The following is a 24,431-nucleotide window of genomic DNA, read 5'->3' on the forward strand; positions in this document are numbered from 1 at the left end:
TAGCCGATTCCACCTGTGACAATCGTCTCTATTCGTGTTCCGCGGATCTCGCGTCGCACGTGCACGCTCGTTCTCCCGTTCCCTTCTCTCCCAGCAGCCACCCAATTCTTCCTCCGTCTCTCGCGAAGAGATGATCATTCTCTGTCCTCCGTCCCCGCGACGCGGCGTCCTCCTTCCCTTCCACCGCGACCACTGCCACCACCACAACCACTGCTACTACCACCGCCAACTTGCGTCTTCCCTCCCTTCTCTCGCTCGCTTTCTCTCTCTTTCCCTGAGCGACCGCGTGCGATCTTCGTTACTCCGCGCGGATACGGTGGTGGAAGTCGCACGCAACGGAACTTCAGTGCAGCTGCGACGAGCAGCTGACGCGGAATCATTCAGGTTCGTAGTAGAGCTTGCGCCGCGTACGCGACACCACACGACAGACAGGTCAAACGGTGCGCGCGCGGTGTAGTGACACACGCACGCACACGCTTCCGGACGCAGCCTCCGAGAGGACAGCCGAGATTCGCGCGTGTCTTCGTATCCGCCGCAAATGAGCTCGCGCCGCGAGTGCGCGCGCGAGGGGAACGCTCCTGTACCCGGTCGCGATCAGTGCGGTGTGTCGTCGTCGTCGTCGTCATCATCAGCATCATCGTTACGCGATTCCACGGCGAGGTGCGTCGCCGGCTGTGCTCCGCGGTCACGACGACGACGACTCCGGCCGAGACGGCAGCAGTTGCGAAGGAGCTTGTGAAAGAGCACAGCCAAACGCGCGGCGACAAGTGTACGCGCGCGAGCGCACTGACGACGAGGGAATACTCGCAGGTGAGTGTAAGAGATCGCTTGTCGCGTTCGCCGGGGGGGTATTCATGTCTCACCAAGAACGAGATCCTCGAGGATACCTTGAGGCACAGTACGGCCTGACGGACGGAACGACGGAAAGAAACTGAACTCGTATTTCAGGAAAAATTACTTAGAAGAGAGATAAAACTGTATTCCCATTTTACACATTCAACTTTTGCAATGAAAGATCAAAGTGAATAAAATAAAGTTAGATGTGAGAAAAGAAGGAAAGAAATACAGTTGCAGTAAAAGTTCACTCTGTAATGTACTGTTGATAATAGGACTAACCTCTTAAAAGTGATAAATCGTCTGCATATTAACGAATAATAATTGATAAAAATCATTGAAAATGTTGGTGAATTGATTAAGAAATAACGCGATTTTTTGCTGTATAATAAAATTTCTCGTAATCATGTTTTAATATTAAATTGACTTTCTGTTGACATTTAACAAGAAATTAAAAAGAAGAGTTGGCATTTAAAATTAAGCTGGTCGAAGAAATTTTTCTTCCATAGATCAGCCGCGTAATACTCGAAGAGTTAGAGCGCGACATATAGGGATAATTAAAGCGCGATTGTTGCGCTGTGGATACAGACGGAAAAGAGGATAAAAAGAGGGAGGAAATGATGGGGCACCAAGAATGCGGATTGTACGGCGCGTGATGGATGGATCGAGCTAGCGAACGGATTTTTAGCACGTGATATCACCGGGAGGAAAACGAGTCGCGTAGCGCGTAAGTCACCGCGAGAGTTACCGATCTTAATCGACGCTAGGGACACGTGCGAAAGCGACACGTGATTTCCGTTCGGCGCTAGTAAATCTCTAATTCGTGAGATCTCGCCTAACAACGAGTGCCCGCTTCTGGGACGCTTCTGCATTTTTTTTCCAGACATTTAGTGCCAAGTGTATTTACTGTGGCTTGTGAGAAAAAAGACATATAGAAAGATTATCAAATTTTTTTACCTCTCGAAGATGGTATTTACATGATACAGCCGGAAGCTAAGAACGGACGTCTCGATCATTTAGCATGTTTTGCGTATTTAAAATGACGAGATTTCGCGATTTTATTCACCTTGGATGCGAGTGTAAAACAGTCATCGACTTACAATCGAATTTCAAGCTCGTGAGTCACCATTTAGTGAAATGCGAGATAAAAGTATCGCTCTCGGCTTTTGTTTACCTCAATTGTGTTCGGCATAGAAATCTTGATGAGGCTTAAAGCTAAACAAAACGACACTAACGGCAATTTTTACGAAATCATAGAAACCGCAAGTGTGAGAGTACTGTACAGTGGCGAAAATTGCACGAAACCGTCAACATCAGCTGCTCAGCCAAATTCGTAATGCGTCGCTCGTTTCAACGATCGATTGCTCGTAACTGCGGTAGCACTTTCAAAAATAATGTCGCCGAAATCGACTTGGCGAATTGTTCGAGGATATTGCGTGGGTGCGAGTGAAGAAAAGAACAATTTCAAAGAGATCACGAAATCGCTCATCCACGACATTGCGATTTTCATCGGTATAATTGACTTTCATGACACGTCGAATCAAGTCGCTTTCAAGATATCGGAATGTTTGTCCTTTTGTCTCAAGGAGCAGTAACAAATTTGTTAGATGTAAGACGGATACGATATTGACTAAATCTTTTAACAAAATATCTATTTCTTAAAAAAAAGAGAAATTTATATATGTATATGAATAATTTAAAGTTAAAACAAATATAAAAACAAATCAAATAACGGAAGAAAAAAAAATTTTATCGAATGCAATTAACCGATTCATCCGATTGAATCTATCAAGCCACGTGAGAGATTACTGGTTTAATCGTTTATCCGATCAATGGGAACGGCCCGATTAATCAATCAAGGCATAAACTACCGAGACTCAATCGATTAATCAAACGAAATCGATAAACGGATAACAATTTAATCGATAAATCTCTCGCGATCGCTTTCGATCGGTTAAGTTGACTAATGCAAAGTACATAGTGAAATTTATTTTGAAACGGGTTTTTTGATTTCAATATTAAAACAGCGAGCATACAACTTGAAGGAAATAAAATATTAACTACATAACGTAAGAGTTTCTAGTTGAAATATCTGTGACTTACTTCATACTTGTTACATGTACATACTTATTACATATCTGTAAAACTTAATTTAATAATACGTTATTTATTTAAAATGAAATAATAAGACGGACGTCATTATTTTGAGAAATGTTTTAATAAGAAGATATTAAAGTATCTTTTTAAACATTTATAAATAAGATAAAGTCGTTTTTTATAAGGTACCTTTCTTTAAAGGCTTATAATTTATTTAATTTATATCATTAACTCTTACTTTTATATCCAAATTATAGTAAATATGTTTAAGTTTTATCGCCAAAAGTTAGCAACCGATAATAGTTATACTTGTGGCATTTTTTAATCAAAATTGCCGATTTTACTAATTCAAAGAAAGGATTCTTAATATGAGCCACGAACGTTTTTTTTTTTATATGAGATGGGTTTTATCGATTTGAACCTTACTGGGTTCAAATTAAGCTCCAGATTTAAAATCTAGTTAATCAGTTAAATAGCTCTTTTGATACTCAAGCATTTTTATACTTAACATTTTTCTCCAAAATCTATTCTTTTCGAGATATTTTAAAGTCTCAGTGCTAATGCTGAAAGTCATAACTTTTAAGACTTATAATTAGAAAGTTCTCAATGAAAAACTTTATTATAGCATTTTGGAAAACTCTCGAAGTCAAAATATGTAATAATAAATGAGGATTTTTGAGTGTCTCATATTATGAATTTCACGTTCTGCGATTTCACGATCACCAAATCAAATATTTATAATTAAGCAAATCATCACATCCCGTATTTTTCTATTAATACGACTTTACTCTATCGCTGCATACAGACTTTATTGTCAAATAATTATTTATTTTATAATAAACAAGGTTTAAAGACTCATCTTAGTAAATCTTGACAACATCCAATTTCAAAAAAATTCTTTTTCAACGACTGCACGCATGATCTAATAATGAATTTTCTACTAAATCGATTTCATCCCAAAAGTAATACATTTTAATGATGGTACCAACCTCATGCGCTTATTAACCTTTAAACACATATTGAAAATTCCCCCTAGATTTTCGATCGCTTACTGTGTGAAGACGGATTGAGAAAAAAGATTCGGGCTAGGTGGAAAAAAAGTTTGAAGTCTCCTCTATCGACTGCTACAATTGACCAACTTAATTGCTTAACTAAAATTAAAATGGCACGAAAGTAAAGTTTTTTCGGGAAGGTCTCCCAGACCCACTTATGTGTTTAAATGTTAATGTAGCGGAAACTTAACTATCTCATATTAGGGACTTATTCCATAATAGGCGACTTTATCCTACAGCAAAAACTTTACAAAAACAAATTAGAAACCATTTGATTTCTTTCGTAAATTCGATTGTATATTTGTTAATTCTAATAGTCGAGGGGGTAACCACTTAATGTAATCGTCGGACAGTGTCTCCGAAATCATTATGAAATCTTTACGAAATTCTCATAAAATCATTTTGCAATTAGATGTAATTATAAATTTAGATAAAATCATCAGAAATTATAATAAAATAACCTGAAATCATATGTAAATAAAAAGAAATTATTTTGGATTTCTGTGCAATCATTCGAAATCATTATAAAATCTATGATAAAATCATGTATAACTATCAAAAAATCAGTACAAGCTTTTCGCTTTTGTAATCAATTTTTCATGTTGTTTTTAAAAAAAAGTTGTCAAAATTTTTATAATCCTTTTATTAGAAAAATCTTTTATCAATCATAATGAATCCCAACAGTCTTGAATATATCTATTTTCTGAGTGGTTAGCTCTCAATTTAATTTTATTTGAAAGAAATTAGTAAATAATGGTGTTTCTAGTCAAATAAAATCATTTTTAATCACAAAAAAATCCGATAATTACATATACAATCACGAAAAATTATTGTGTAATCAGATGAAATCATGAAATCAAATAAAATCATGTAATCTGTGGGACAACACTTTAGCTAGTGGTTACCTCCTCGCTAATAGTTATCAATTAGATTTTAGCAATGTTATATTTAATTTAAATACGGCATCGATAAAATATTACAATCAGGAAAATGCAATGTACTTAGTTCTAAATTAACATAATTAACAATTGGAGTAATAGTCTCTGGTCATTTGAAACTAAAAGCAGATTGATTCAAAGCTATGACAGCAGCAATACTTCTTCTTATTGATATTTGATATTGAATTTATGAAAAGGTATTGCGCGCGCGCGCGTGTAGAATAAGCGCGGGGCCAATTTAACGGGATAACCATACAGCTTCCGATTGTTTGACGTGCAGCTCGCGCCGAAGTCGCGAAGATGGTGCAATTATCGTGAACGTTATTCTTCAATGATTTAAGATGCCGGCAAACATTGGAGCACGTCTTACGACGAGGTCCGCGATATCAGCTCAATCCCATCCCTACGGCTTACACGCGCGCGCCGAATACACGCACGCACACGTGTATTGGGCCCTTTCTCGCCAGCACGCACCTGTTACGTTGTGTTGTCGTTTCGCAGCGGCGTGGCTGCACACGCGACAGCTCGTGCCACTTACTTCCAGTTACTTCTCGGCAGTGCGAGCCATCGGCCGCCGCCGCCGCCGCCGCGTCGCTATTTCTCGCGCTGAATCGACTTTGTTGCGGATCATCACTTTACGAGTCCTGGCATGGGGAAAGATTGATCGTTCACCCCATTCGCGTCCGGAGCCCGTCAGGTAGAGTAGCACGTAATAGAATAGAGCTATTAGCCCATCGCGACGTGCAACTGTGTACGCGTGGTGCTGAAACCAAGTGAACGTCGTCCCGTCGAATATGTGACGGACATAGAAAGACGAACGTAATACTTGAAAGTGCGTACTTCGATACTCTGCTACTTCCTTCTATTTCCAAGTCGTAGACTGTCGTTCTTTTATTTCAGATCCCGGATATCGGCCTTATTATGGGTTCCGGTAGTGAATCTTTTTCGAAGAAATGGAAGGACACATATTTTGTAATTTTATATGTCATAAAATTTAACTATAAATTTTTCTTATAAGCGTTAAAAGCTGTTTGGAGCAAGCGATGATACAATCCACCTAAAGTGCAGTAGTAAATTACGAGAAATGAAAATTTAATGTGAGAAAATAATGAAAATGAGAATTGCAATACTCTTCACCTTTATCTTCCTAGTGATAGTAAGCGATATTGAGTCAGTAAAGGACTTGTTTGATGTTGTCTCTTCATGATTCTTATATAAATTCCATTTAAATATGATATTATAATTAAAAACTACATAGGAAAGTTGAACGAAATATTTCAAAGATCTAAGCACGTATTATGAAACTTTTCAAAATGGATTCCAATTGGAACTATTCAATTATTTTTCATATTTTTCTATTGTGTTCTAGCGAAAATGAAATAATTTTCATAGGAATCCATTCGGAATAATTTCATGATACGTATCCTGTTCGCTTCTGTTATACTACTCTTCACAACCAAGACAAAACAGAGCTAGTACTGTATAAAGACACACGAAAATGATTAATATAAGTAATTATAAGTTGATTCTCGCATAACGATAAAGACGAGAATCTTCGCTGTGATTATACCGGATTTAATGACTGCAAAACACGGGCTCAAAAGCACGATCGAGAAGGAAAGAGATCGCAATCTCCCGAGGACAATCTCGCGAGAGCGGCTTCTTCTTCGGAGGCCTCGGGCTCGAGCGGCCAAGAAGCACTTTACTCCGGTAAAGCCGCGCGAGCGAGCATGCGAGGTCGAAGCCTTCCCTCTCTCGTTCTCGCCGTTTTTCTCTGGCTCGCTCGAGAGGAACCTGCCGCTCTGTATCCCTATCTCTTTGTTTCTTTCTCTCTCCACCTCTCTCTCTCTCTCTCTCTCTCTCTCTCTCTTGCTTCTCTCTCTGCACCTTCTCTTGCTTCTCTCTCTGCACCTTTCGATTTACACACGGTTTCTTTCTCCGGCTTAATCGCACGCGCGCGTCTCTTCCCGAGTGCGCACGAATGCTCGCTTTTGTGCGACGAAGAAAGGACCCATGGCGACTTTGACCGAATTTTTCGACAAACGAAGAGAAAATGAGAAACTACGAGATAGACGGTGCAATAATTGATTCGACAAAAGTATTTGCTTGCTCAAAGAAGTGTGAGATACCAAATACGCTTTTAATTTGTTAATCCAAGTTTTGTCACTTGGGTCGCGTTCATTTACGTTTGGAATTGAACATCACAGTGAGATAAAAATCAGTGAAATCAAAGTTGTCGTTCTCAGTGTCTCAAATTTCTATCTCGCATCCTAACGTTCTTCATGGAAAGAGACAAGATTACTATCAAGATAGATTGCAGAAAGAGAAAATTTAAACTATTTATAATATTGACATGCATATACGTTTCATAATTTTTACGCGTAATTTCGATATGAATTTAATGACAGTAAAATTATTTATCAATCTTTTATGTTTATTAATAATTATCCTAAATTCTTCTATAATGACCCTAACAATAAGAACAATTAAAATAATTAGACAGATCGTGATGAATTGATATGTCTTACTACCTAAAATTGTCGTTACGTTTTTGACTCATTTATTTGTCAATGTCGCAAATCACGTGTATACGTCAATAACTTTGTCGACAAGCAACCGGATGCACTTAAGGGCCAAGCAACTGCAAGAAGCGCCAAGAAATTACGAGCTTCGTAAATCCCGACACTGATATAAAAAGGAAACGGATCGTTGTCGTTGTTCCTCCATTGTACTGCTTATACTCCATGTCCCATAATTAATTCTCTTTTTGCGAAATTATGTCGTAGCATCATACACATTATTAATAGCTGATAAATATGGATATTGCAGATTTATATCTCATTGTCAGTGTATATTTCAACATAGCTAATCCTTTAATTATTAAATAACATGAGACTATAAAAAATATAAGAAGATTGAATAAATCGGCATAAAAATGATACTGGAAAAGCTGACTAAAGCTACATACCTCTCTAAAGATTAAATATCATTTCTGCAAAGAGCAAATTTACAGTGTTTTTTATTATAAAAAGTATTATTCTTTATATTTAGTTTGAACTTGACTTTCACTTTTTAATTTAAGCTAGCATTTAAAAAGTTATCTTAACTAGGACATAATAAGAAAGGTGTAATTTCTAATTAAAATAAGAAGTAATTTCTCTTTCGTATTGAGAGATGCGAGAGACTAGTAGATAATTCGAGATATGTGAACCGCTCTGTATCTATTGTTGATATTTTCCGAACGGTTAAGGGTTGCGCTGCCATGTCAGCTCGCATATATATTGGACATTTGCATTTTAATCTAAACTTCAATTAAGCAGTAGCGGGTTCTGTATCTTAAGGCGAGAGACGGCCTACGTCATCGAGCTATTGTTGCGCGATGAAATTCATGCGGCTTATCTGAATCTTTTATTTCGCATCTGCAGTGTATAGCTTTCGATTCGATCCCCATTGTCATCACTTTCGATGAGCGTAGCCATCATAGTATTACTAGTTTTCCCGCTGAATTGTCGACGTTTACAAAGAAAAGTATTTCGTTAATCATTAAAGAATTATTCTTAATTTATTTACATATTAATTAATTTTATTGCATTATTTTGGATAACTATATCGAGAAATATAATTCCTATTCACTCCCGTTTTTCTTCTTTATAATATAAAATATTTTAAAAGAAGTGTATATTGTTTCTCTCGTTATTTTTGCAATGTAAAATGTAGAAAGCTAGCGGCTAAATTACAAGTAATAATATAAACAATCGTACGGTATAGAATTCTCTTTAAACAACTTTTATTTTCTTTTAATATTACATTAGTACGTTTTGACTATATTTAATCTTCCTCAGTTAGCGGAAATTATTTTAAACGCATATTAATTAACTTTATATCGCGATCAGCTTATGTCTAGTTTTAGTAAGTGCCCATATCAACGCGAGACAATACTTAATTTTTAATTTATAATAAAATCATTATTGTCATGTTTGGTTTGTTCGTAGTTTGTCTATGTGTGAAAAAATTGATCACAATTCATCAGTCGGTGACAAGAATTTCGTTTAGTCCAAGTAAAGTGTACTTATGTAAAATTTCGTGTGTGTTAAAAATCAGATCCATAGAAATATTAAGTTAATTAGAAAAGGCCACCAGACGTTTTTGGTAAGATTATGTCAAATCAAAATTTTGGAAATCAATGTAAGATCGTACTATTCAATTTTTCATGGTCTCTATGCCTTTGATCGTATCCCAAGGATAACTGAATAAAAAATAAATGATAAAATTTTTGTGTAATTATTAATTCAAGTTAGGGAATATACATACTTTAATTATAATAATTACGAATAGTTATTCTAGATAATTGAGCGTGGATTATTTAATTTATAATAGATCCTATATTCCTTTTTCATTATTATTTTGCTATGTTAGGTATTATTTTAGGTATCTGACGTCAATTAACGTTGCGAATCGCGCACGGACGCGACGAGTCACGTTAATTCCTCTTTTCGATTTCATAAACGAATTCTTATAGTCGAACTTTCTCGGCTTGATTAAATCTGTATAATGCGCGTGCGTCGTCTCATCTCCGGCCTTGTCCATAGTCTCCTGTTGCCCGCGTGAATGGGGCAACGGATAATAATCGAGTACTGCTTCGAAAATTAAGTCCCGCCTTCTCGCGACGAAGTGGATTACGCGTTGCGAGATTGAATTTCGCAAGAATTAATGACGTCTAAAAGTAAATTAAACTTCCTTACGGCCGTGTTGCATCGTGCCGCGTCGTAGAAAATTTAGAGACGCTCCATCTCTCTTGCGCGATAAATTTTAATATTTTAACATGTCTGCAGCGTGTAAATATTGCCGCGTCATGTAACGTTTAATTGAAATTCATCCCATATACCGCGCATAGTTCTTGAAATCGCGTGATTAACTGACAACTGAAAGAGCGAACTGAAGGATGTACGTCAGATTTTTGTTCAAAATCAAAGAACCTTCGATCGATAGAATGATAAATAATTAAAAGATAAAGATTCCAGATATATCGCAATTAATAAAACGCAGCAGTAAACATTACTCCGATTATTTCTTATAAATTTTTCAGCGAGCGAGATATCTCCTTTCGTAATTGCCGTCGTGAGCGAGTTTAATTTAAATAAATAACCAAAGGTGCAACTTAAAGATGCAATCGTTGCAAGTCGTAATTCGGCGAGCGGGCCGCGCGAGCGCGGATATTTACTTTCATTGCCCCGATAAAATCGTCTCAATCAAAATCCATTAAAGTAATCGTCTTAATATTCATTTGCTTTACTCCGATCATTTTATTATATGCATATGCTCAGACGGCGGAGTAAGACAGAGGAAAAAAAGAAAAGAAAGCAAGGGGAGCAAAGGAAGGCAACGCCGACGTAAGGTCGAATTCTTATTCGTGCACCGAACCCTTGACTCATCGACCGCCAGATGCATTCTTATGCGACGGCAAAACGATCGAAAGTATTATCCTCTGCTTTAAATCAGAGATAAGCGGGACTCGGCTCGTCCATTAAGGGCGAAGGATGCATAAGATATTATTTAGTCGAGCGTGGAAGGCCGCGATAACGGATTGCAATGTTTAATGCTTTGTGTCCATTTGACGAGCGGCCTAAATACGCGAATCTTGAGTCGTCGTCTATGAGGTGAGGACATAGATTCAAGTGTTTACCGATTTTTTAAACGAAATCCAATTGTCTGATGGTAATAAAAATGAATTTGGCTAGAAGTTAATAAATCTTCGATACATATTCTTTATAATACTATAATTTTAATACTTTCTCTACATCGAAATTTTTTGTTCCTTACTTTACATTGTGGAGTTTTCGCGTTTTATTAAACATCGAAATAAGATGGCTTTCAACCGTAATTTTACTTACTTTTAGTTTCAACCTTCTAGTGTATGACTGAAAAGTTAAATGGCAATAATAATTGGTAAAACTATGTAATTTTGACACGTACTGTACCAATGTACGTGACGCGGGAAGTTTTGCTCGGATGCGAGTGATCTCACGAAATAGAAGGTTAATGATGAACTTTCTATGATTAATTTCAAGTTATATATTAATCCTTCGCAGACTACCAGGGACGTTGAACTATTGTATATTTTATTTAAAATTATTCAATAAACGATAAACTCTTATAATTATTTAATAAACAATAACCGAAACTAATGGACTTTTTTCCTTAAAAAAAATTGTTGGCGGTGAGAACTTATATATATTTCGTTAATCGTGTGTTTCGTAACAATAGCAAAAATCAAATTTGTGTTGCCAATGATTCTCTTAGTTAGGCGTTGTTTTTTTTTTGCCAAAGTAAGTGGATCATGTTTTATGCTCATGTTTAGTACTCTTTTTACCTTTTACTATGATGAAAATAACTTTTACTTAAATGTAATGTAAGTAAAAATTATTTTCATTATAATAGAGTTAAAAGTTCAGAACAAATGCATATTTGAGACGAGAAAAGTTCTGCAAAAAAAATTGTATACGCAAGTAATTACAAGATATATTTTACAGCGAGTTTTCTGAAAACGAAACCGATGAAGATGAGATCGAAGATGAGAAGAGAAGAAACGAGAAAGACGAGAAAAGTGAAGTTTTAGCCAATAAAGAAAATAAATATTAAAATCGACCATACATGAAATTTTAGGTCTTGATGAGGAGGTATAGTTACTTATTCTGACAAATTAGAAAAGGTAATTATAATACAGTTTAGCTCCATCATCTCCAATTTTGATAAAATTAGGCTTATTTGACGTGTTTTTGCACGAAACAAAAGAACTTGGCAGAAAAAAGTCTCACTCTGCTCCGCGAACCGAGTTATTAAGGACCGTTGAGGTCAAGGGGTCCAAAAGAACCCACGCTAACTTTAAGGGTATACAGACCATTCAAAATCGAACAATCTTCTCTCAAACTAATTTTTATCTGAAAGTATATCATACTATCTTGAGAATACACCCCTAAATTTTTATTGAATTATCTAAAAAATTAAAAATTTTATGAATATTTTTGTAAAAAAAGTCAAATTTTGTATTTTTTTTTTAATTTCAATTTTTTCATTATGTTAAATTCTAATTTGAAAAAAATTATTGGATGATAAAGAACAGACCTCAAGGTATGTCTAGCAAAATTTTTGTGACGAAATATCAAAAAGCTGGCAAATGGCGACTGATTTTGTGCAGGGGAATCTAGTGGACTCCATGTGATCGTTATGTTATTATTTGGAAGTGTGACCTCAACGTTAATTGTTACCACAATATTTCTTTTTTAAGTATGACTATTATATTATTTTTTCTTGTAAAGAAAGTATAATAATTTTAAAACCATGGCATACAGAAGCACTTAAGCAATAAAACTTAGGCAACAAGGGAATCAGTCAATCACAGTTAGTCCAAAACTTAAAGCATAACATGGATAGTAAATTCAAACTATTGATTTTCTTGTTGTTTACGTCTTACTACTTCAATTCTTTTGTATGCCATGGCTCTTAGACTGTTTGATGCAAAAAGGATTTTCTTATACTTTTTTTAAAAAAGTAAAATAAATTTTTTATTACAAAAACGATTTATATACGTATAAAAAAGGTTCGTACAGCTTTGGCCGAAATTATTACGTACCGTTTTTTTTGTTTATCTGTAAAGACTTTTTTAATCTGTATTATTTCATATTGATTACTAACATATATGAGTTTAAAGAGTTCTTGAAACGAAGGATAATTTATCATTTCTATTTATATTCTGTTTAAAAATATTCAGAAAAATATAAGGTGCTTAATATTTTTTACTAAAGTTATATGTTCTACATTTTTAGAATGTTATAATAATATAATTAAAAAATAAATTTTAGTTGTGTTTACACATAAATACATTGTTAAATATTGAAGAGTCAAGCTTAAACAAATTCCTTCAATTAAATAACATTTTGTTATTTTTAACTTACATGTATATTAAAATTTATTATTTTAACACAAAATGTAGTTAAAGGTACAAGCTCATCTAATCAACCCATTCCCTTGGTTGAAACTTAGTTTCAAAGTAAGCAGTGTTCATATTAATGTATGCTTAGTAAATAATAAACTATAATAGTAAATTAATTTTGAGTCAAATTTAATATTTCTTGAATTAAATTTTTAACTTTATTGCTTTAGTTAACGACATATTGAATAAAAGCAATGGCAATCTATTTGAATGATAAAAATAAATTAAATTAAATATAATTTGACACTATGAATATAATAGCGTAAAATCGAGTATTATTTTTTTTAAATACAACGTTGTCTATTAATTTTTTGCTTTAATAATGTAAGATTATATCTTCCCAGAATTTTTCCCGAAGAAATATCTCCATTTCGAGTTTTTTTGAGTGAATTCTTTCACAAATATTCATAGTAGTCGAGTGAGATGGATTTAAATTGCATCAACCGCACGACAAATGATAGTCATCGTCTAAAATTAGTCGCTGCCTTATCAGTAGTGCCTAAAAATTTATGACGGGACGATAAGTTGTGAATAAAGTAAGTCATTTGCACGAATATAAATTGAAATCGTACCTAAATATAATATTCGTCGGAGAACTAGAGGCTAAAATTCGTAAACTACTATGCTTACACAAATTCCACGTTTGCTGCTTCACATTTCTAACATTTTTCTGCCATGTGTAACGCGTATGGTCATACTTCACGATGAGCTTTATTTTCACCATTTAGTTTCTTCAGCAGCGTCGTATTTCACCCCCGGATCACATCCTTAAGAATTCTTGCAAATGAGGTATTGAGTTATATGTATGTAATGAGGTATTGGCAGATAAAAATGTATTTTTTTTACTCGTATATGAATAGCTTCTTTCAAATAGCTTCTTTCTATTTAATGAAGGCGATCACGGAATTTTCATTGCTCTCATCACAAAAATAAAACAGAAATGATATAACAATAAATACCCTTGTGATATAAAAAAAAAATCGCAAAATGAATAGAACAGAGCGCTATGATTCTATGAGAAAAGATGATTATGGTATCATTAAAATGTGCTGAATGTATAATATTTATTCTTGAAAAGTTATCTTGGATATCCAATCAACAAGATTGATCTGTTTCACAAGCAAGAATAGCAATCGAATTTTTTTTCGTAGCGAATAGCGTGAGAAAGTCTGAACACCATTGTTACGCGATTATAGCACGAGCGTAGTCAGATCGGCGAGAAGTCAAGGAAAAATTCTCTCCGTGCATCGGCAAATGACCAGCGCACGTTGCAGCCGTGGCCGGTGTAATTATTATTCGATTGCATAAACGACGTCGCAAGTTTCTCGTTCGGTGCTATATGCAACGAGTGACTTTATTCATTTGCGATTCCGCGACAAGCACAGGTGGTAACGCGAGAATCTCAAATATTAATATCGCGGAGACACGATCGGAATTTCGTGCGCCACGAACATATTTCCGTCGCTTTGTACCTTTTATATACCATGACATAATGGTAGTCGAAATTTTCAAAAAAAAAAATTGATCAAAGTATTAGAAAAAATATAATCAATTCCATTCCTAAATTTAAAGGGATCTTTAGGTTTTGAAATTTTTATTTGTCGCAAATTTGAATAAGTAAAAAATTTTTATCTTGCATGTTGCACAATTTTTGTTGAATATTTTTCAAAGTTTAAAGTTTGATTGAAAATTTTTAATAATTCGCTAAAAGCTTTACAAATTATATTATAATATTATATATTATATATAAACGTTAAATGTATAATATTTTTAAAGCTTTTAGTTAATTATACACGCACACACGCATATGCACGCATATATACATATATACATATATACACACACACACACACACACACACACACACACACACACACACACACACACACACACACACACACACACACATATATATATATATATATAAAAAAGAATCAAATATTATCTAGTCTGCAAAAATCACACGGACAAAACGGTTTTGTTAAAGTGGCTTGAAATTATTTAGATATAGATATAAAAATAATTTTTGTTAAATTATGAAAATATGATTATGTAGAATGCTCAACTGGGATGTTGAAACTTATTGTAGCATTCCTCATCATATTTGAACATCCTTCACAATTATTTTAATGGTCTAACAAAATTATTTTCAAATCTATATCTTATAACTAAATTTTTAGATATTTTAGCAATGCCGTATTTTCACGTGCATGACTCAATGTCATAAAAGTAGCATACATAATATCATATGAATAGCGTACAAAATTTAACATAACAATTTGTCTCAATTGAATTTTTGCATTAAATAGAGGATACAGATTTTTCTTTTAAAGTTAAACTAAGCGCATAAATTTATATTAATCATTTTCTAGCAAAAATTCGATCACTGTCGATCGCTAATTTGACAGAATTTCTTGCTATACTCACGTGTACACCTGCGTCTCTTCATTTCGTCCGTCAATTATGGCCTGGTTTCCTCAACGTCTGTTTAATCTTGGTTAACTGACCTACCGTTTATCTCCTACTTTTAGTTTTCTACATAGTTCGTATTTTTTTTATATTCCACTTTATTCTGCGCTTATTCCGTTTTCAATGTTCGTGTGGTCCAGGACATCAACGTTTTCCTCGTAAATAAACATAGAAATGGTTTCCGTGCGTCTATTAGATTACATTAGATCAGCATTAAAAAATTTAAATTTCTTAAAATTATATTTACCAGTTTGAATTCACAGTGGTAACATTATTGAAAAAAATTAGCTAAAAGATCATTAGTACAGATTTATGCAATTAACATAATCAAGAAAAATGTATGTATCCATTCTGTATTTAACGCAAAAACTCAATAAGCTTCGAAAAATATGAAGTTTTGTACCATATATGTTATTATGTACAATGGCTTTGTGACGACAGTGTTCAGGCGAAAAGAACGGTTTTGTTGAAATATCTGAAAATTTAGTTAGATGATGTAGATTCTTGTTTTTGCAATATCCTGTATCGTCACAAGATTTTATTATAGTATGATTTACTATCCATATTATACGTGAATAATATAATATAATCAAGAGAGACTCGTTTAATTTGGGTGCGTAACAGCATGATGCAAATATTCTTTAAATTCAAAAGCGATAAGCTTGTAAACAATTTATGTTGATGTCTAAGAAAATCACTCAATAAAATGTCACGCGATTTTAAATCAAGCTTTTATTATACGTGATGATGAATAAGAACCATGTAGTTTGCAAAAAATGACATTGATGAGCGGCATGACAGTCTTGAGCACTCAAACGGTTCAAACATTGGAATTTCAATATTGATTCATCGGCAGAGAAGCGGTTCGAAGCTACGCGTTTTCTATGTGCATAAATTATTACGTGCACGGCGCAAAAAGGGGCCTCTTAATGACTTTCAATCATTCAGAGGCGGGATAAACTTTAAAATTTGACAAATAGTTTCGATGAAAATAATTCCGCGGTACTTCGCTTTCCACAAATCAAATATCCGAAGCTGAAGTTTGATTGATTTCCAACGCGCGATCCAATTCGCGACTTTAAAAAGAAGAAAACAACGTAGACGTGATCGCGATCACAATGAATCAATGATCGTAATGAGCAGCTGATAGCAATCGTTCGTGCAATCGTTCGTTTTCCGAGCAATAATTGTTCATCAATTATTCTAAGTGCGCATTATTCCTATATAAGTATAATTCTTGATCGCGATCGGCGATCACGTAACAATATCGATAATTATAGCAAACGCGTAAACACCATGCCGTCGCGTCGCCGTACCGCGGAAAATCTGAAACACGTGTCTTATCGGCCGTGGCGCGAGGAACGCCCATATTCCGCCGCGAAGAGAGATCGTAAACGCCGCCTGCGATAAAGATCAACGACGGCGGACTTAATATTGCATTACATTAGCCTACAACAAACGATTGCTAAATGAACGATTACTACTGCCGTTCATGGCCGATAATTACCGCATCGAACAAGCACTTATTACTGCTTAGCGAACGATAATTCATTATTACAGGTTCGCATTGATACACGACTAAACGTAGTCCTACATGTGTACTTCCCACCCGCATCGTGAAAAACGTGCCGATATTATTGTCAAACAAGCAATTACCCTGCTAAACGATCTCTCGGCAAATTAATTTAATGTGCACGATGTTTATCGTACATCACTACCGTCGGAATAGACGAACGAAAGTTTATAATATTTCTTTCTATCGCGAAAGAATTTCATTACAGAACTGTCAGAGCGTTTTGTTATATTCAGTAAGTTTAATAAGTATTAACTTAGGCATAATTTTAAAAAATTAATAATTTTTATAGATTCAGTGATAGAGTGAAAGCTTGAAGACCAATATAATAACGAGATATTAATATTAAAAGAAATTATTAGAAAATAGAAATAATTACAAGTTAACAGAAATATAATTTCGAATTAAATGAATGCATTCTCTTGCAAAAAGAGAACATCATGTACCGGCTGAAGTCGCATTTCGCGTTTCTATCTTCCTTTCCTCTTTTTATTTACTTTCCGGAAATTATAAAAGTTTGTATTTTTATTAAACTCACTCGTGCTTCCTCGAAGTCTCGAAGGCTCCAACACTTCAAACGCAATAAGTTATAGAGTATAGACTGTTCCGCAGCCGAGTTTCCTGCGAAAAAACCTGCGAGCCGGAAAAAACAGCAATTCGTTGCGCAATTTTTTCGCGGTATCGTAAATGTATGAAAGAAAAGTAGACTTTCACAGAGAAGCGCGAAAACATGATTTTTTTTTTTTAATATCCGGAATCTCTCCTGAAAACTATTATCCACTGCTTGTATCAAAACCGGCTTTAAAAGAAAGCATGATAAAACTATATGAAATTATTTGTAAATGTAGAAAGGTAATTTCTTTTTAGATAAATGCTGAACAGAATAATCAAGTTTTATATAAATCGGATATTGATAAAAACAGATGAACAAATTGTTTAAAAAAAATCTTCAATGAATGCTCTACTTAATACATCTGACAATACTCTACGGAAAAAAATTTAGTTTCAGCAACAAGTGTGTGATAGCCAAATTTTAGTTGTGAAGATGAATTACTAAAACTTTAGCTATATAGTTTAACTAAATTTAATTTTCTGTTAGCGTAGATAAGAATCAGAAAAATTTAGCTACGGCAAATATTTTAATGAATGTCTATATACACTAGCACGTGTTGTAACCATTAATAACTGTAATTTTACTGTAGGAGTCGAGTTTTTATGTTTCTGATAATGTTATACGTGGCAATAAGTACTACTGCAGAGTATTCGAGTTCCTGAATTAATTTTTAAGTAATAATAATCAAAATTGTACTGTCCAAAAATTTATTTTAATTTACTTTTGTCCTGGAGCTTAAATTTTAGGAACTCGACTTCGAGGGGTCCTTTCATGAAATATAATAAAATCTTTATGTCTCAAAATTTTTTTATTCTTTTATACAAAAAATTGATTGAAAAATCTCAATGCCGGGTCTTTTGTTTTATACTCTATGATTTATATTTACGAAAAATACTCTTGTTACGGTGCTGCCAATTGCTTGCAATCGTGAACGATTTATTGCGACTAGATATGTCTGTTAGCAAATATTAGTTTGAATAGTAGATTTCAATTTGTAATCGATATGAGCAGACAAGTATACTTTGCTAACCGATATAGTATCAATAGCAGCAAATTCTTTCGCAGCAGTAAATACAATTTTAGCAAACCATAATTAGCCGATAGAAATTTTTCTTTCCATGCATGATCTATTGTATTTTGTCGAAATCTTGCACAATGTATATCAGATACATGTAAATTAATTCAGGAAATCAATTAATGGCCTTTGTCACCAATGTAGATTAACTTTGATCTCGGTTTAATTTAGTCTAATTCTAGAAATTGAAGAAAGATAAATTAAACTGAAAAGAGCAAGTAAAACTGAGATCAAAGTAAATCTATATGGACAGTTATCTACATAGTGGAAATGGACATAAATCAATTAAATGTCATTAAAATGTCTAGATTTTATTTATTTACATATACAAAGCAACAGGACCCTTAGATTTTTCATGCTTCTCAAGCTAATAGTATGTAAAACGATTTTGTATGTAGGTATATAAACAGTTTTCCTTCCTTATAGTAAGATGTGAAGAAATGGTCGCTGTTTACCATACACTGTTTTTCAGGAATTATGTCTGTTTATGTAAAAAATGAGTGCGACAAAATGATAGGACAGTAAACATAGAAATCACTATTGAAGTATCTGTTGAAAGATTAAGCTCGAGATGATATTCAAATCATTATTTTTTTAATAGTAAGTAATGTATAAAAATTTTGATATCAGTTTTGGCTTATTATATATTTAAAAATGGGTCCAGGTACTTATGTAAACAAAACTGAGAAAAATATAACCTAAAACTTAAAAAAAGAAAGAGCAAATTTTTTTTTAATTTTAAAAGTGATAAGAAGAAGTCGAAATGTGATTAGAAACTTTCTACAGGATCCCAAAAATTATAGCAAAAAAACAAGGAAAGGTCACCTCGTGAATGATCGTGATATATGGAAGAACGCTAAGTTTTCGTTATTAACGAGTCATCTCTATTTTTATAATACTCTTTGGATATTTGTCTTTCAATATATTTATCATTAAAATAAAATTTAAAGTATTATAAACTTTATTTAATAAAAACCAAAAAGAAGTATTTTATCTCATCTTACCTGACGGGTGGGATAAGATAGAGTATTCTCGCGGGCAAGGTGAGGTATTTATGCGTTTTTAGCTTAATTTTTTCTCATACGTTTCTTTGACTCTTTTATAATTTCATTTTGTACTTTTCTTGTGTTCTTTATTTCTTTTTTTCTCCTCTGTTTTCTTGCTGTTATATCTTTTTGTAGTCATAAAAAAATGGCTAAAAAGTAAAAATTATGATCTATCAGGTCTATCTCAATAACACAGCTGTCTACTTCTTTGACTCGTGGGTAACTTTCAATGATCAAAGAGTCGCATCTGAAGCCCAAATCACACTAGCGATTGCCAATTGTGATTGACGATTAGCGATTGAAATTTGACTAATTGGAACAAGGAAATTTTAGTTCTTTTTATTTTGATTGGCCAAAATTCAGTCTTTAATTTTCAATCTTCAATTTTCGCTCGTGTGATTTGGGCTTAACGCGTATGCTCGATTATGATTTCTGATTCAAATTGCGCGATATAGGGGATATCCCCAATCTTACCTTTCTACCCTTTCTTGCCCCATCTTTTCCTACTATTAGTTTGAGAAACAAAAAATCTATGGGTGTCCTATTATTTTGTTGCTGTACAATGAGAAAAGTAAATTTTTGGTAAAACTTTATAAAAGGGGAGCAACTCCTGACGACCTTGACCTTGATATATGTTATCAAGGAGAGGATACTGAACATTTTCTTATAAATTAATCAGCGCTCTCGTACAGTTTTCAAAATATACTTGGTGAAAGAAGAAACAATTTTTCTTAATTATTTCAAAAAAACTGTTTTTTTTTCTCTAAGTATATCTCGAAAACTGTACGAGAGTGCCGATTAATTTATAAGGAAAAGTTGTTCAGTGTCCTTGCCTCTATAACATGTCAAGATCAAGGTCGTCAGAGGCTGCTTCTCTTTTATAAAGTTTTACCATAATTAAAGGGTTTCCTACAAAAACCAATCTAAAAGAATTAAATTTTTAAGAAACAACAACTAACCTCTCATCTTTAAACTTTTTATTGTGCAAATATGATAACTTTTTCTGGCTACAATAAATGTTAGAATAAAATTTTAAGCTTTAATATTTTGAGGGTCCATTTAAAAAAAAAAGTAAAAATCCCTGAACTTGTTTAATTTTTACAGAAATTTTATATTTACTACCTATTTATTCTATAATATTTTACATTTATCTATTTTTATAACATATAACAAATAACGGTGAAAATATTATTTAAAATTAAAAGTCGTTTTTCACTGTTTATTTACAATTATACAAATTGTTATTAACGGAAACTTCCTTTTATATTTCTCCTTTTACAAATATGATAGTTTTTATTTGAAATTACATATAATAGATATAAGAACAAAATTTAAGATTTGATATTTTGAAGACCCATTTACAAGAGTTAAAAAATTTCCAGATTTCTTTAATTTTTGCGGTAATTTTATATTTACTATCTATTTATATTTATACATCTCGTTTTCAATTTGATTTTGGCCGAATAAAGAATAACTTGGCGCCATAACCTAGATTTAAAAAATGAACTTATTTGATTTTTGTAGGTAATACTTCAATTGTACTGAGCTTTTTGGGATAACGTTGTAAATAAAACAAAATGTGTAGCATAATGTATTCGTTATCGACAAGTTATAACACTTTTCGTTATGAGATTCAAACTGAACACGTTACTGTGAACATGATATTATTCATATAGTACAAAAACTTCTAGAAACATTGCACAAATCTTTTATATTATATCATTAGTGTTGTAATAATGTCAAACTTATTGTAAAAAATAACATCCTATATTTCACTTATGCATTACCACCATTAAATTATTGCGGCAGAGTTCTATTTCCCGTAAGTAAGAATTACTAAAGATATTTCGAATTTGTGCTTTTATGTGTGAGCGGCGAGATAGGGCTAACTCAGCAATTTTCAGTAATTAATATCTTGCTAATTATTGCAAAGTTTGCAAAATGAAGAACTTTTCTACTCAATTTGGCCTACTTTATCAGCTCACGAGAAGTGATCCATTCATTACTGAAAATTCTGTATAATTTTTTAATTTTTATTTTGTATCTTTTAAACTATACAAAACCCGAACGTAAAATCTTTGTAAATAATTGCTATATATCTATGTAACCTGTAAAGCTTCAGTCCGGAAGGGAGTCCTATTCTGTACGACACTTTACCTTAAAGGGTTCTTCATTAAAATTTTTTACTTACATTTTAATGAAATAATTCCTTCAAAAAGCAAGTCTCCAAAATAGAGTTTAAAGTGGAAAATAAATGAGATGTATTTTGACATTCAACAAAATTTTTGTAAAAATTAATTTAGTGAAAACTCTGACCTTTTTTCTTCTCCTTGCTAAACTTTCTTTCTTATTCCCTTTTCACAGCAAGGTCGAAATTTTATATGAATCTTTCAGACCCATATACTGTATTTACGTGTTAAAACAAGAATAGAAACAAAAAAAGCGCAATATTTTTAAGGACAGACATTTTACCAATGTTACAGCAATATTGTCGCAACAGTTCGCAACATTTTGCAATGTTGCAATTTTTCTTTGCTTTATAGGTAGTTTTATGCGGCGCGATATGCTAAATCTTATACCACGGTCATCTCGTTGAATCATCTTTTTTTTTTGCTTTCGAATCGGGCGTGATACAGGAAGGTTTAAAATAAGAATTGTAATCCATGGGATTTTACGAAGGCCTCATAACTATCTTGCTCAAAATAACATTCACGGAAATTACATCTTTCCCGTTCGATTCGCGCTTCTTCTTTTCGCAGATGCGAATCTGCGAAAAAAAATATACACTCACCCAAAAATATATCAACTAAGAGAATTAATGTCCCGATTAATTGATTCACAAAGATACAGATTGTTCGTAGTCACGAACCCTTTAACCTTGCGTCAGTCCAATTAGGATCACATCTGCGATACTTTATACGTAATAGCTGTTACATCTTGTTAACTTTAGTAAAAGAGATCTAAGATCAATACTCGAATTATGCTTTCTGAATTCAATTACTGAATATAATATGTAGAAGTTGTCAAAATCGTAGATTCTTAGGTTGACGATATATCTTTTGATTTGGAATTTTTTTCTTTCTTTATATTTTTTAGTATTATGTCACAAATCTCGATAAAACAAAATTTTAAATTTTGAGCCGATAAATTCTCTAAGATCATTTAAACTCAAGCTTATAATACATCAATCTCAATATAACATGGAGCACGTAATAAAAAAAGAACGACTAACCGATTAACTTCTGAATAATGATCACTGTCGTCGAAATAATGGACTACAACTAGAATCGTTAAAGTTAGAAGGGCCGCGGCTGAGAAAAAGGTGAAGGGAACTGCCAGCGAAGCATATAACGCGGTCGACGCTGAAAAGTCACGACGTGAATAATGCGCGCGTCAGTCTCTATTTTCAATCCCGTAACTTTGCGAGTTCATCCTTGCCCGAACGCGAAGAAAAAGTTACGCGATGTAATCGTAAAATGCTCGTACTCTTCCAGCCAGTCTCTTTTTTCTCTCTGCCTTCTCGCACCGTGCTATGCACAATCGCAATGATTCAAGGCGGAACATTGAAAACATTAAATGTTGATTCGTACTTGTGACATGATAATAAAAGCAATGTAACATAGAATAACTAAAATATTTTATGTAGCTATTAGAATTTTAAAGTGCGGAAAGACAAAAGATGCAATATGAAGCATGATAAAAAAATTGTTATTTATAACGTATCTATACGATTTTTTAAATTTATTTTTATAACAAAATGTGCGTAATTTGGCAATATTTTAAAATTTATTGCAAATTTTTGTGGAGTAATCAGTATTCTGATCGCTTATAAAAAAATAAAAAATTTTTGAGGTTTTGTTGTGTGACACATATTTTAACTTTACATTTTTTTTATTTATCATTAAAATTTTTATCAATTTATTAACCTTTAAAATGCGATATTTTGCATGTTAAATATTATTATACAAATTAAAGTATTCAGTTCTGCTAAAGAAAACATTATTTTACATGTTAGTTGTACATTATATTATTTGTATTAAAAGTTTTGCCATTCTTTCTGTCTAGATATTGATAAATATATATTATTTTTAATATTGTTTTGTAGTCTCTGTTTATAAAACTATATATAATATACAAGTATGTACGTACTAAGTTTGATCTTCTGTCTTTTTTCCTTTCTCTTTATTTTCATTCAATTCTCTTGGTGCATATAGATATTTGCTCACGCGTTCTTTATATAGGTATTGATGTTTTTTAACAATACAATTTTTCTCATTCTTTGAAAGCTGCCACAGTTAGATTAAAAGTTACAAGTCGCGCGAATAATCTCGCGGTCACTGTGCGTCGTAACTGTCTTTCCTAGAATAACATCCACGAGAATCGTAACTTTCCCGATAAAGTCTGACCTGGGGTGCGGCATACACTTGGTAAAATATACAGCCTCGCAGTAAAAATATACTGAAGATTGCGGCAATACTCTGTAGTAAAACTACGAGAAAGACGTCCTGATAAATGCGCAAAATCGTCGAAAAAATACACAGATTTCACGGTTACGAAATATTTTTCTTAGATTGATGTCTACTGCTTCACAAGAATGTTGCTTTTTCTAATTAATTTTAAATTTTATCTAAATTACTTTAATAAAATAAAATAAAGTAATTAATCAACGAAAAATAATTGACTTTCACTTACTAATTACTTATTTAATGTACAATTTTATATCCACTTACTTAACATAATTATT

General features: G+C 33.2%; 1 protein-coding gene across 2 annotated transcripts in view; it reads left to right on the top strand.

Annotated features, from left to right (window-relative positions):
• The first annotated feature begins 331 nt into the window (after positions 1–331).
• LOC105195900 (BMP-binding endothelial regulator protein) overlaps positions 332–24,431 on the top strand; it is a 75,573-nt gene continuing 51,473 nt past the window's right edge. For both annotated transcript variants that reach the window (XR_005574171.1, XM_039446057.1), the window contains exon 1: positions 332–810. The gene's annotated coding sequence lies outside the window, so the exon portion shown is untranslated. The remainder of the gene's footprint in view (positions 811–24,431) is intronic.

This window comes from Solenopsis invicta, chromosome 1 (assembly GCF_016802725.1).
Source record: "Solenopsis invicta isolate M01_SB chromosome 1, UNIL_Sinv_3.0, whole genome shotgun sequence".
In the NCBI taxonomy this organism is placed as follows: Eukaryota; Metazoa; Arthropoda; class Insecta; order Hymenoptera; family Formicidae; genus Solenopsis; species Solenopsis invicta.